The following is a 12,681-nucleotide window of genomic DNA, read 5'->3' on the forward strand; positions in this document are numbered from 1 at the left end:
CAAACTTCTGCATTTTGGACAAATTAGGCTTTTTATCCGTCAGCATCTGGTAAGGTCTCTTCCCGGTTCGCTTATTAAAGCATCTGTTGCGTACTATGGCTGCTGTTTGGACAGCATAGTTCAGTAGGCATTTGGGTAGCTGGCTTTCAATTAGCATACATCTGCCCATCTCAAAAAGAGTACGCCAGCCTCTCTCTGCAGTACCGTTTTGGTGAGGTGAGTACGGGGCTGATGTCTCGTGTTTGATGCCATTTTTCCTCAACAGGGTCTGGAAATCCCTGCAGGTAAACTCTGTGCTGTTGTCAGACCTGATACACTTTACCTTTCCAAAAGGGGCAGTGTCTGCTAGGAACTTTTCTGTTGCCTGTACCGTATCGCTCTTTTTCTTAAGAAAATACACAAACACTGCGTTTGTATAATCGTCTGTGAAAGACTGCACATATTTGTATCCATCGATAGACTCATTAGCTACTGGACCTGCTAGGTCTGTGTGCACCATCTGTAAAGGAGCCTCTGCTCTTGTATCAGGATCTCTATTTCGGGTTTGTACAAACTTCCCCTGGATACATACCTCACACTCTTGATTTAGCTTATCTGTTTTACCCTTAATCTGCATGCCATCTGTTAGGTTAAAAAGTCATCACAATATTAATAACTTAGAAAAAGACACCGGAAACTGTCAGAAATGATTTTCAATGGCCTTCTGCAGAAGGTTGGAGAGGAATCTGAGGAGCTGTAGGGCAACACGGCCCTTCTCTTAGAGCTCGTCAAACTTCTCCCAACTGGCTGTCTGCAGAGCTGGCGCTTTTATTCAGCACGGAGGACAGGAAAAACCATATTTGGTAGATAACAGACGTTGGGGGTAAAAGACACCCAATAGTAAATAGTTGAATGGACAATAGACAGAAACAGATGGTCAAACACATGTGATTTTTCAGTTAAAGAGGCTTGGTATGAAGAAACAAACAGACATCCTTAAAACACAAAGGGTCAAGAGGTCAACTAAAATAGGACCTCTCTTTGGAGGTTTGAACAGATGGTTCAAATAACCCTTAGCTAACTTTTAAAGACAATGAGACGGCTGTCAGTCGACCCCCCTGAAGTAGCTGCCCTGTTATCTGTTCAGAGCATGTGATGGGGGTTTTGAAACAGATGCGTCTAAAGACAATGGTTGATTTGACCAACCAGGAAGTCAGCAGTTTTAACCTCCTGCGTGTCAAAGAATGTCACGATAAACACAGTCAGCTCTCTGACTTGACTTGATTCTGATACTCATAAGAACGAAACTTAATTCAAACTTTGATTAATCTGACACCATCAACCACATTTTGCAATCTTAATACATCCTCATAGTTGCAGCCTAAAATTTTATGCCATGTCTGCATGTCGTGACAGGTGTTACACTTATCACCATCCTCAACCATAGTGTGCAGATAGTACAACTTGTCATGCACATGAATGTTAAATCTGGTACCGTCTTTGTGTGTCAACACGTCTTGTCCTTGTTTGAAGGTGACCACTGCTCCACCTGTGGTGGCTGACTTCACCGAAAAGATGTCTTGGGGGTATGTAGGTATAAACAACGCATCTCTCAACGTTGCTTTCCGTTGCTCACCCGTACTGTCGATCAGGAACACCTCTGCATTCCCCTTGCTTTGTGCAACGCCTCTGCACTGGGTACCGTCTGCCAGCTCCACGCAGTGTGTCTCCGACTTGAATGTTTTGTCAAAGCTCTTAAACTTGGCTATGTCAGTAACAATGTGGGAAGTAGCACCGGTGTCAACCAACAGGCCCTTCTCCCTGATGTGGCGCGCTGGCTGCTGCCGAACCCTGATGTCTGCATCCTTGATCCTGAAGGCGTAATCCACTGCTGCTCCAGATCCTTTTCTGCACTCATCTGCGACTTTCCTCGCCCCATCATGTTTATCCTTACGTCTGCAAGTGGCGTCATTGTGGGTCTCACTTTTACAATGACTGCACCATGTCTTTCGTCTGCATGCTTATGCTCTGTGGCCTTTTATGCCACACTTAAAGCATACAATATCTGCATCTTCATTGTTCCTGTATGGCGCACTTGGCCTGGCTGGCCTTTTTCCCGCTCCCGCCACCGACTGCATCACGTTGTCACTGGACTCTGCCGTGGTTAACTTTTCAGTATCTTCAAAACTACGCAGCTTTGTTTTGAATTGCGCAAAAGTTATGGCATCCTCATTGTGTGCTATATGTATTGCAAATGGTTTAAAACTTTCAGGTAGTCCCTTTAAAACCTTAGCAATCAGTAAACCATCTCCCAATTGTCTCACCCGCTTTCCGCAGCGCTGTAATGGCGGCCTCCGCCCTGATGACGTAGTCAGTGACCGTCTCGCTGCTCGTTTTCTGAAGCGATGTCAGCATGGTATACAGGTTGATGATGCAGGGCTTTCCCTCCCCGGCATAATAGTCCCTTAATATCCTCAATGCCTTTCTTTCATCGTCGGGTGCTAGCCAGGCACATTAGTGAAACGATCGTTCACTTTGTGAGACAAGCGCCAAATTTTGCACAAAGTATGTTCTAGGTCTACTTTTTCAAAAAAGCATGTTAGCCACGCAAAAAAAACAATATGGCTGCCGTTTTCCAAAATGGCTGCCACAAAAGCCGTTTTTATGTGTTTTTTGACCTGGAATGTGATTGGAAAATCCATCCATCCATCCATCCATCCATCCATCCATCCATCGTCCGCCGCTTATCCGTTCCCGGGTCGCGGGGGCAGCAGCCTCAGCAGGGATGCCCAGACTTCCTTCACCCCAGACACTTCCTCCAGGTCTTCCGAGGGGAGTCCGAGGCGTTCCCAGGCCAGCCGAGAGACATAGTCTCTCCAGCGTGTCCTGGGTCTTCCCCGGGGTCTCCTCCCGGTGGGACATGCCTGGAACACCTCCCTAGGGAGGAGGGACATGCCTGGAACACCTCCCTAGGGAGGAGGGACATGCCTGGAACACCTCCCTAGGGAGGCGTCCAGGAGGATCCGATACAGATGCCCAAGCCACCTCAGCTGACTCCTCTCAATGTGAAGGAGCAGCGGCTCGACTCCGAGCTCCTCCCGGGTGACCGAACTCCTCACCCTATCTCTAAGGGAGCGTCCAGCCACCCTACGGAGGAAGCTCATCTCGGCCGCTTGTATCTGCGATCTCGTCCTTTCGGTCACTACCCAAAGTTCATGACCATAGGTGAGGGTAGGTGCGTAGATTGACCGGTAAATCGAGAGCTTCGCCTTTCGACTCAGCTCCCTCTTCACCACGACGGTCCGGTACATCGACCGCATAACTGCGGACGCTGCACCGATCCGTCTGTCAATCTCCCGCTCCATCGTTCCCTCACTCGTGAACAAGACCCCGAGATACTTGAACTCCTCCACCTGAGGCAGGACTTCTCCACCCACCCGGAGAATGCATGCCACCCTTTCCCGGTGGAGAACCATGGCCTCGGTTTTGGAGGTGCTGATTCTCATCCCTGCCGCGTCGCACTCGGCCTCAAACCGCCCCAGCACATGCTGAAGGTCCCCGTCCGATGAAGCCAACAGGACAACGTCATCTGCAAAAAGCAGAGACGAAATCCCGTGGTTCCCAAACCGGATCCCCTCCGGCCCCTGGCTGCACCTAGAAATCCTGTCCATAAAAATTATGAACAGGACCGGTGACAAAGGGCAGCCCTGCCGGAGTCCAACATGCACCAGGAACAAGTCTGATCTACTGCAATGTGAACCAAACTCCTGCTCCGATCATACAGAGACTGGACAGCCCCTTAGCAGAGGGCCCCAGACTCCATACTCGCTGACCCCCCACAGAATGGCACGAGGGACACGGTCAAATGCCTTCTCCAGATCCACAAAGCACATGTAGACTGGTTGGGCAAATTCCCATGAACCCTCGAGCACCCTGCGGAGGGTGAAGAGCTGGTCCAGTGTTCACCGACCGGGAAGAAAACCGCATTTTTCCTCCTGAATCCGAGGTTCAACTATCGGCCGTAATCTCCTCTCCAGTACCCTGGCGTAGACTTTCCCGGGGAGGCTGAGAAGTGTGATCCCCCTACAGTTGGAACACACTCTCCGGTCCCCCTTTTTAAAGAGAGGGACCACCACCCCGGTTTGCCACTCCAGCAGTACTGTCCCCTTCCTCCATGCAATGTCGCAGAGGCGTGTCAGCCAAGACAGCCCTACGACATCCAGAGACTTGAGGTACTCAGGGCGAATCTCATCCACCCCCGGTGCCCTGCCACTGAGGAGCTTACGAACTACCTCAGTGACCTCGGCTTGGGTGATGGATGAGCACGCCCCAGAGTCCACACTCTCTGCTTCCTCAGTGGAAGGCATGTCAGTCGGGTTGAGGAGATCCTCAAAGTATTCCTTCCACCGTCCGACAATGTCCCCAGTCGAGGTCAACAGCTCCCCACCCACACCATAAACTGTGCCGGCAGAGTAAATCCAATTTTGATTATTCTGACATCAGACTATAATCTTGGGACCCCCCACCCCCTCCCCCATTAGCCATGCAAATAAAACAACAATATGGCTGCCATTTTCCAAAATGGCTGCAGGCAAAAGACAGTTTATATGGTTTTTGACCTGGATTGTGATTATATAATTAGATTTTTATTGTTTTGGCATCAAGTTATCGCCCCCCCCCCCCCCCCCTCCCATTTCTGTATCACATTTTTTCTAATCATCACAATTGCAGGCACACGGCACACTGGAGGCCAAAACGGTAGCACTTGCATCTTCCGCAACATTCCCTTTTGCACTTGCACTTCGTGAGTTGTTCACAGCTCTGGGCAATTGGTGGGAGTGTCATCCACACTACTATTTCATTTGTATTGACATCATAGAATTTGTTATGCCAAAACACATGCATTTGGATAAAGAGATCATTAAAATATGTTCAGCAATTAAAGTTCTACACTGACAACCTTGTTTTAGCTTTCATAAGACAGCCATCTTGAAAAACGGCCACCATCTTGGATTTTTAGGTGGCTAACGGGCTTTTTTGCATAAGTAGGTACTAGGCAATGTTCATGCAAAATTTGGTGCTTGTCTCACAAAGTGAACGATTCTCCTAAAAACCTGACTTAATTTCCCTCACTATGCGTCTCTCATAATTAATGAGAGGCTCTTATCATCCAGAAGTCAAATCAACTCGGCGTACGCGTCCGCGTTTTTTTCACCGTCTGCTGCCACCGCGGCCGCGCCGACAGGTTCTCCCAGGACAGTATTCTTTAGTCCTAATAAGCGCAAATGTCCCAACACTTTCGTCTCCCACCAGGGCCGGAGTGGGACTCATTTTCAGCCCTGGAGTTTCATGCCTCAGACCGGCCCACTTTAGATCACGACCTATTATTATTAAAATCATGTAATTATAACCTTAAATGTTAAGTCTACAATAGCGCACTGTTCTGTAAAGCCTTGTAATTCTGTGTATTTTTCTAAAATAATTCAGTGCAAGTAAGAGTTGCTTCACAATGTAGATTTATTTCAACACAACACAACAGAACCTTAACTTTTTTTCTTCAGCATAACAGAAGTTTCAAAGAAACATGGCCAACTCTTATTTACACGTGTACACACACACACACAAACTGATGTCGTCTTTTGTCGTTGTTTGCACTGTATGTTAATATAAAAAAAAAAAAAAAAAAAAGAAACATGGCCAACTCTAAAACATTAATAAACGCCTGAGCAGTGCACTGGTCTCTGCGACTTTGTTTATAACGGCATCATTGTCCAAAGACATCAGAATTTCTTTTTCAGTGCACATGAGCATGAATGCCTCAAGTTTCTTCTGGGTCAAAGTGCTCCTGAGTCTGTTTTTTTTACAAATTTCACTGTTGAGAAACTTCTCTCACAGGCTACTTGTGTGATGGACAGTGTTAATAGCAACTTGTAGGCCAGTCCAATCACGTGGTAGGCATCAGTTAGCAGATTGTACTGAGAGAGGATGAGATGAACACAAATGACACAGTTTTTACAGGAGGAACAAATTTTGCTCTCTAGTTCAACATCTTGCTGTTCCATGGAAGGATCCTCCTCACTTCCTTGTGGCATTCCACTAGCTGTCCTGACAGTGTAACCCTCCAGAGGGGACATCTTTAGTCTGTCCCACTGACATGCAAGGCTGTAGAGTTCACTACATAATGTGCCAACTGTAGCCCTATTGTCATATTTAAGCAGACATTTGCTTATTTCTTCCAGAGCCGAGCTGGGGAGTCTATTTTCCCTCACATGAGCAAAGTTTCTGGGGTCTAGACAGGCAAAATCTGAGCAAAGTTTTGCATTGGCAGAAAACCTTCTTTGGATACTGTCTGTCACTGTGTCCACAACTACATTGTGAACTCTGACCTTGAAGTCAGTATCAGCTGATGCTAGCTGCTCATCTTCTGCAAGCTCTCCTGGCATTCTTTTCTTCTTTCTGAACCTTTTCTCAGGAAGGGCAGTCTGCACTGCCAGCTCACACTCCTCCTCCTCTTCCAACTTCCCATTATCCCACTTCACAAACTCATCAGCTGCACACTTAACTCCTTCAAAGTCCCTCGCACACTCCCTGAGACCCTCCTCTGTCCCCTCAACCAGACGTTGAGCTGTGATGATATCCATTCCCCTTGTCTGTAAGTATTTTGAAAGGGGGGAAGTCTGCTCAAAGATGCGAAGGAAAATTTGAGCAATGAGCACTGTCTCATACCTCAAAAGGCCTTCTATGAATCCCTTTGCCTTGGCCCTCACAGTTGGCTGTTGTGTTCTGTCATCTACAATGGTGTGTAAAGTCATAAGCACTTCAACAAACAAGGCTCCCTGAGGATTCCCAAAGCACCCAAACACTTTACTTAGTGCCTGATCCTTGGCCCACCACCTGGTTGGCCCTATTGGGCACAGTCGTCTGTGATGCTTGTCCTGACTCATCTCTTCCCACCTCTGCATGCGCTTGTATGACTCTCTTAGGAAAACTGCTATATCATTAAGCAGCGAAAAGAGGGATGCACTTTCCACAACACTGCCTGTTGTGTCTGCCAGAACAAGATTCAAAAGATGTGCATAACACCATACATGAATCTGATTGGGGGACTGCTCAGAGAGGAAGGTGGAAAAACCCCGGTACTGTCCCTGCATATTGGCTGCACCATCTGTGGAGTTGCCCACACATGTGCCAATATCAATATTAAGCTCCAGTAGAACCTTTTTCAGGAGCTCTGCAAAATGCTGCCCTGTAGATGACTCACAGTCCACCATAGCAATCAGTCTTTCATGAATGACATCGGTGACATATCTTAGGATGATGGAGCACTGGTCTTTGCTGCTGATGTCTTGTGTGGTGTCAATTTGGACTGAAAACATGCCAGCTTGTCTCACTTCTTCGGCTATAAATGCCTTTATCAGTTGGCTGATGACATCCACAACTTTGTTAAATTTGTTAAACTTTGTTAAACTTTGTTAAGTGTTTACATGCTGTTGTAGGCAAATGTCATATCTACTCACGAGTAGAATCAACTCTAAGACGTTGCCATGATTTACAGCAATGTTTTCTAGGCTGTAACCTGCTTCCTCTTTATCTCCCCTGTAGCTAAGGCCACATTTGCCGATGACTTTAATAATGTCGACTATGCGCTCCATCACCTGACGTTTCTGTTTTACTTGCTCAGCACGCAATGACATTTGGTTGCCAGTCAACAGGCTTTTCACATCTGCCTTTTGTACATTCATAAAGTAAGCATCTGCACTATCTCTGTGTGTCTTACTTTTTTCATGTTCCACTATCCTTTGGTGAACGTGTTTCCAGTCCTTCATGCCTCCCTTTATGAAAGGGCCATCACTAACCACAGGTGCAAATGCCAGACAAACAGAACAGTACAGAGACTGATTTTTTTCACAGTAAGTCAGCCACTTACGGTTGGTTCCATCTTTGCTATTGAAAACTTTTGGTATAGCAATATTAGGTGTTTGATGAGGATGATAAGAAAAAAACTTATTTATATCCTGTGACTGAGGGCGAGCAAAGTAATCAAAACTATCAGACTCCTCTTCATCTGTCTCATTCCTAACTTGTGGTTCAGGGTTCTGCTGCTGAGCTGCTGCCTCTGTAATAAGTCCCTGAGTAGACTCTGCTCTCCCTGTCACACTTCCTCCAGTTTCCCTAGACTCGCCTGCACCTGTATCACGATAAAAAATATAAAATGTTTTCACATTTGATGTGGAAAACACATTTTGACTTAACCAATTAAGATATTTTCAACAGCAAAATATGCAGGCTTATTTCATATTACTTTAATCCTATTCCCTTTCAATTGTGGGCTTTGTGTATTTACTATCTTACTTTCAATGATAAAAAATATAACGGATCACTACTATTGTTTGGGCATAGAAAGTGGTTATATTGGAACTAATGCTTGCTTCATCACACACTCTGTTACAACAGCTCACCTGTTCCTTCCATACTGACAGGAGCAATCCCCTCATCGCTACTGGCTCCTGGCTCTGCTTCTGACACTAAATCACATTTTAAAAATGGTCTTAATTCTCAGCACAAATCTCACCTTTTTACAAAGCTTTGTGATCAATTCAGGACAGTTTCACTCAGGGCACTTTGCATATAGAGCAGGTCTACACCATACTCTTCATTATACAGGACTGTCTCAGAAAATTAGAATATTGTGATATTCTGTAATGCAATTAAAAAAACAAAAATGTCATACATTCTGGATTCATTACAAATCAACTGAAATATTGCAAGCCTTTTATTATTTTAATATTGCTGATCATGGCATGGATTTTAGAAAACTAAAATATCCTATCTCCAAAAATTAGAATATTCTGGGAATCTTAATCTTAAACTGTAAGCCATAATCAGCAATATTAAAATAATAAAAGGCTTGCAATATTTCACTTGATTTGTAATGAATCCAGAATGTATGACATTTTAGTTTTTTTAATTGCATTACAGAAAATAAAGAACTTTATCACAATATTCTAATTTTCTGAGACAGTCCTGTATGAATTTTAATAATATTCACCAGAGGTGGCAAATCCGGCTTCAGAAAGTAAAAGTCCTGCCATATATTTGTTCTGTCCATTCACTAAAACCAGGTGAGTTCACTAATTAGCTCATCTACCTGGCTGAAGAGCTGTGCTGATTAGAATCAGCTGGTTGAGTGAATGGACAGAACAAATACATGGTAGGACTTTTACTTTCTGAAGCCGGATTTGCCACCTCTGATATTCACTCAATGAGCAATCCTACCTGCCCACTCTGGAGGTGTGGGCTCATGGCTGCTGCTTGGTGCTGGATGTTGCAGCTGACTCTGAGGGGCTACAAGACAAAGTTTCCTAGTTATGTGGCGTCGCATCATACTATTATTTAAATTATATAATGTTATGTTATTTGTCACAAAGCCACACAATTCATTGACTTAATAATTAACTTCAATGGTGGTTTGCAGGCAAAGTTTAACATCTTGCCTTACCCGTTTCATTGTCCTCATTTGTCAGCGAGCTCGCTTTTGTGAAAAAGCTGCCAATTTTGGCACACTTAGCTGCCTCTGATTCCAGAGCTTTTCTCTTTTTTAATCGTTGCTTCTCCGCGCCACCCTTGCTCTTTCTACTCTCCATCTTTCCATCACCACTGTCCGAGTGCACGGACGTGTTACGTCGTAACACGTCCGTGCACTCGGACAGGTAACAGTTACGTCACGGTCCGTCTGCAAAGAAAAAAAAAAGAGCTGCCAGCGGAGGCGGAGGCGGAGGCGGCCCAGGGACAGCGGTAGCACTTATTATATTATTATATTATTATTATACATCCATGCGGATACGTGATCAACCCAGTGCAATGACTGAACACCGGCCCCGCCCCCCCGCCAGAAAAAAATGAACACCGGCCCTCGCGGCCCAAACATCAGACCGGCCCACCGGGAATTGTCCCGGTCCTCCCGATTAGCCACTCCGGGCCTGTCTCCCACAGTTAATACTTGGTTTCATCTACGTCGAACATGAGTCGGGGCTGCCTGCTCGCCCCACGTGGATCCATGATGCTATCTCCTAGCTGTTAGCACGCTGTCCGTCGCGACTTTCTATCAGCAATAAAACATCAAAAAAAGAATGAAACATCAACAAGAGTGAAACATCTGTGTGGTTTTCTGGAGAGTCCAGACTGCAGACTGGAGAATCTGAGGTCAGTTCACAGATTTAAAACATCGTAGACGCTTTGAAAAGTCCGTCCAAACAGATCCTCCACAAACAGAGATGAAACTAAGGAGTGTGCTCAGTCAGAGACGTCTTCAGGAGATTATTCCTGAAAACACCTACAAACTTCTAGAAAGACTTTGTAGTGACTCTGTAACACTCAGTTCCCTTTAGAGGTTAATATAGTATAATTAATTTAATTAAACATGTCCAGAAGTGTATTTCTCTCTTCTCTTCTGGAAGAGATGTGTGATGATTTAAAGTGTAAAAGTTGGAGATGAAGTTTAAAGTGCAGTCTGAGTGGAAGTGTAGGGCCTCTCCAGTGGATGTGACCAGAACGAGGTTCTGACCTGAGTTCTTTGAACCTTCCTAGAACTTGGGGTTCCTTCAGTAAAGTCAACAGAATTCACCTGATGTGCAAGCGATCGTTCACCTTTAACTAATATAGTCTTTCACTATGAGGGACTCTTCAATCATGAATTCCTGTTCTTCAACATATAATTACAAGTAATTCAATGTCTCTGAATAATAATAATAATAATAATAATGACTTGGATTTATATAGCGCTCTTCTAGGCACCCAGAGCGCTTTACAGAGATCATTATTCATTCATACACATTCTCACCAGTGGTGGTAAACTACATTTGTAGCCACAACTGCCCTGCAGACTGACGGAAGCGTGGCTGCCATATCGCGCCTAACGGCCCCTCCGACCACCACCAACATTCATACACATTCATACACATTCAAACACATTCACACGGGGCAAGGTGGGTAAGGTGTCTTGCCTAAGGACACTACGACAGCAAACTGGGACAGAGCGGGATTCGAACCGCCGACCTTCCGATAATTGGACGACCCGCTCTACCACCTGAGCTACTGCCGCCCCCTCTGAACTTACTTTTCATTCACTTTTATACTTTATTCCAAATGTTATACTGATATCTTTAAACCATTAAACGCCAAATTACTGCCAATTTGCATTAACTACTTAAATGATCAAAAGTAGTGAATAAACACATGTCGAGAAAATTATAAAACTTTTATTTAAAGAAAACAGAAATAGCAGTTAAATATTGCTTTCAAAACTATTCAGAAACACTTCCAACCATCAGGATGATAAAAGCATTCAGAATGGTCTCCATCAAACTCTAATCCTTTGGGCCCAGATAATTAACTTATAACACTAACTAGAGGTCTACTGAACACTAACTAGAGGTTTACTGAACACTAACTTTTAAAGGTGGAGGTGGTGTCAGCTTCCTGAACCGGAACTGGAAGTTGTTTCCATAGTAACGGTTCCTGGTACCAGAAGACCTGTCCTCCAGATCTTCATGTGGATCATCTAGGAACTACGAGTAAACCTGTACTCTGAGAACAGAGAACTCTGTTAGGAACATGAGGAACTATCAGGTCCTGCAAATATCGTGGAGTTAGGCCGTTTTGGACTTTATACGTTGTTCTCCACCAGGAAAGGGTGTCGTAGCCTTCTCCAGGTTGGTGGAGAAGTCCTACCTCAGGTGGAGGAGTTCAAGTATCTCGGGGTCTTGTTCACGAGTGAGGGAACGATGGAGCGTGAGATTGACAGACGGATCGGTGCAGCGTCCGCAGTTATGCGGGCGATGTACTGGACCATCGTGGTGAAGAAGGAGCTGAGTCAAAGGCGAAGCTCTCGATTTACCGGTCAATCTACGCACCTAGCCTCACCTATGGTCATGAACTTTGGGTAGTGACCGAAAGGACAAGATCGCGGATACAAGCGGCCGAGATGAGTTTCCTCCGCAGGGTGGCTGGACGCTCCCTTAGAGATAGGGTGAGGAGTTCGGTCACCCGGGAGGAGCTCGGAGTCGAGCCGCTGCTCCTTCACATTGAGAGGAGTCAGCTGAGGTGGCTTGGGCATCTGTACCGGATCGTCCTGGACGCCTCCCTAGGGAGGTGTTCCAGACATGTCCCTCCTCCCTAGGGAGGTGTTCCAGGCATGTCCCTTCTCCCTAGGGAGGGGTTCCAGGCATGTCCCTTCTCCCTAGGGAGGGGTTCCAGGCATGTCCCTCCTCCCTAGGGAGGTGTTCCAGGCATGTCCCTCCTCCCTAGGGAGGTGTTAAAGGCATGTCCCTCCTCCCTAGGAAGGTGTTACAGGCATGTCCCTCCTCCCTAGGGAGGTGTTCCAGGCATGTCCCACCGGGAGGAGACCCCGGGGAAGACCCAGGACACGCTGGAGAGACTATGTCTCTCGGCTGGCCTGGGAACGCCTCGGACTCCCCTCGGAAGGGCTGGAGGAAGAGATGGAGGAAGAGTTGGAGGAAGAGCTGGAGGAAGTGTCTGGGGTGAAGGAAGTCTGGGCATCTCTGCTGAGACTGCTGCCCCCGCGACCCAGGAACGGATAAGTGGAAGAAAATGGATGGCTGGATGGACTTAATACGCAAGTAATAACATATTAATTGGATTCCAAATTTTACGGGGACCAGTGGAGTGAGGCCAGTACCGGAG

The 12,681-nt window shown here is 46.0% G+C and overlaps 1 pseudogene; it reads left to right on the forward strand.

The window, feature by feature from the left end:
* LOC133423402 (amyloid beta A4 precursor protein-binding family B member 1-interacting protein-like) overlaps positions 1-739 on the forward strand; it is a 48,859-nt pseudogene extending 48,120 nt beyond the window's left edge.
* The last annotated feature ends 11,942 nt before the right edge of the window (positions 740-12,681 follow it).

Source organism: Cololabis saira, chromosome 22 (assembly GCF_033807715.1).
Source record: "Cololabis saira isolate AMF1-May2022 chromosome 22, fColSai1.1, whole genome shotgun sequence".
Classification (NCBI taxonomy): domain Eukaryota; kingdom Metazoa; phylum Chordata; class Actinopteri; order Beloniformes; family Belonidae; genus Cololabis; species Cololabis saira.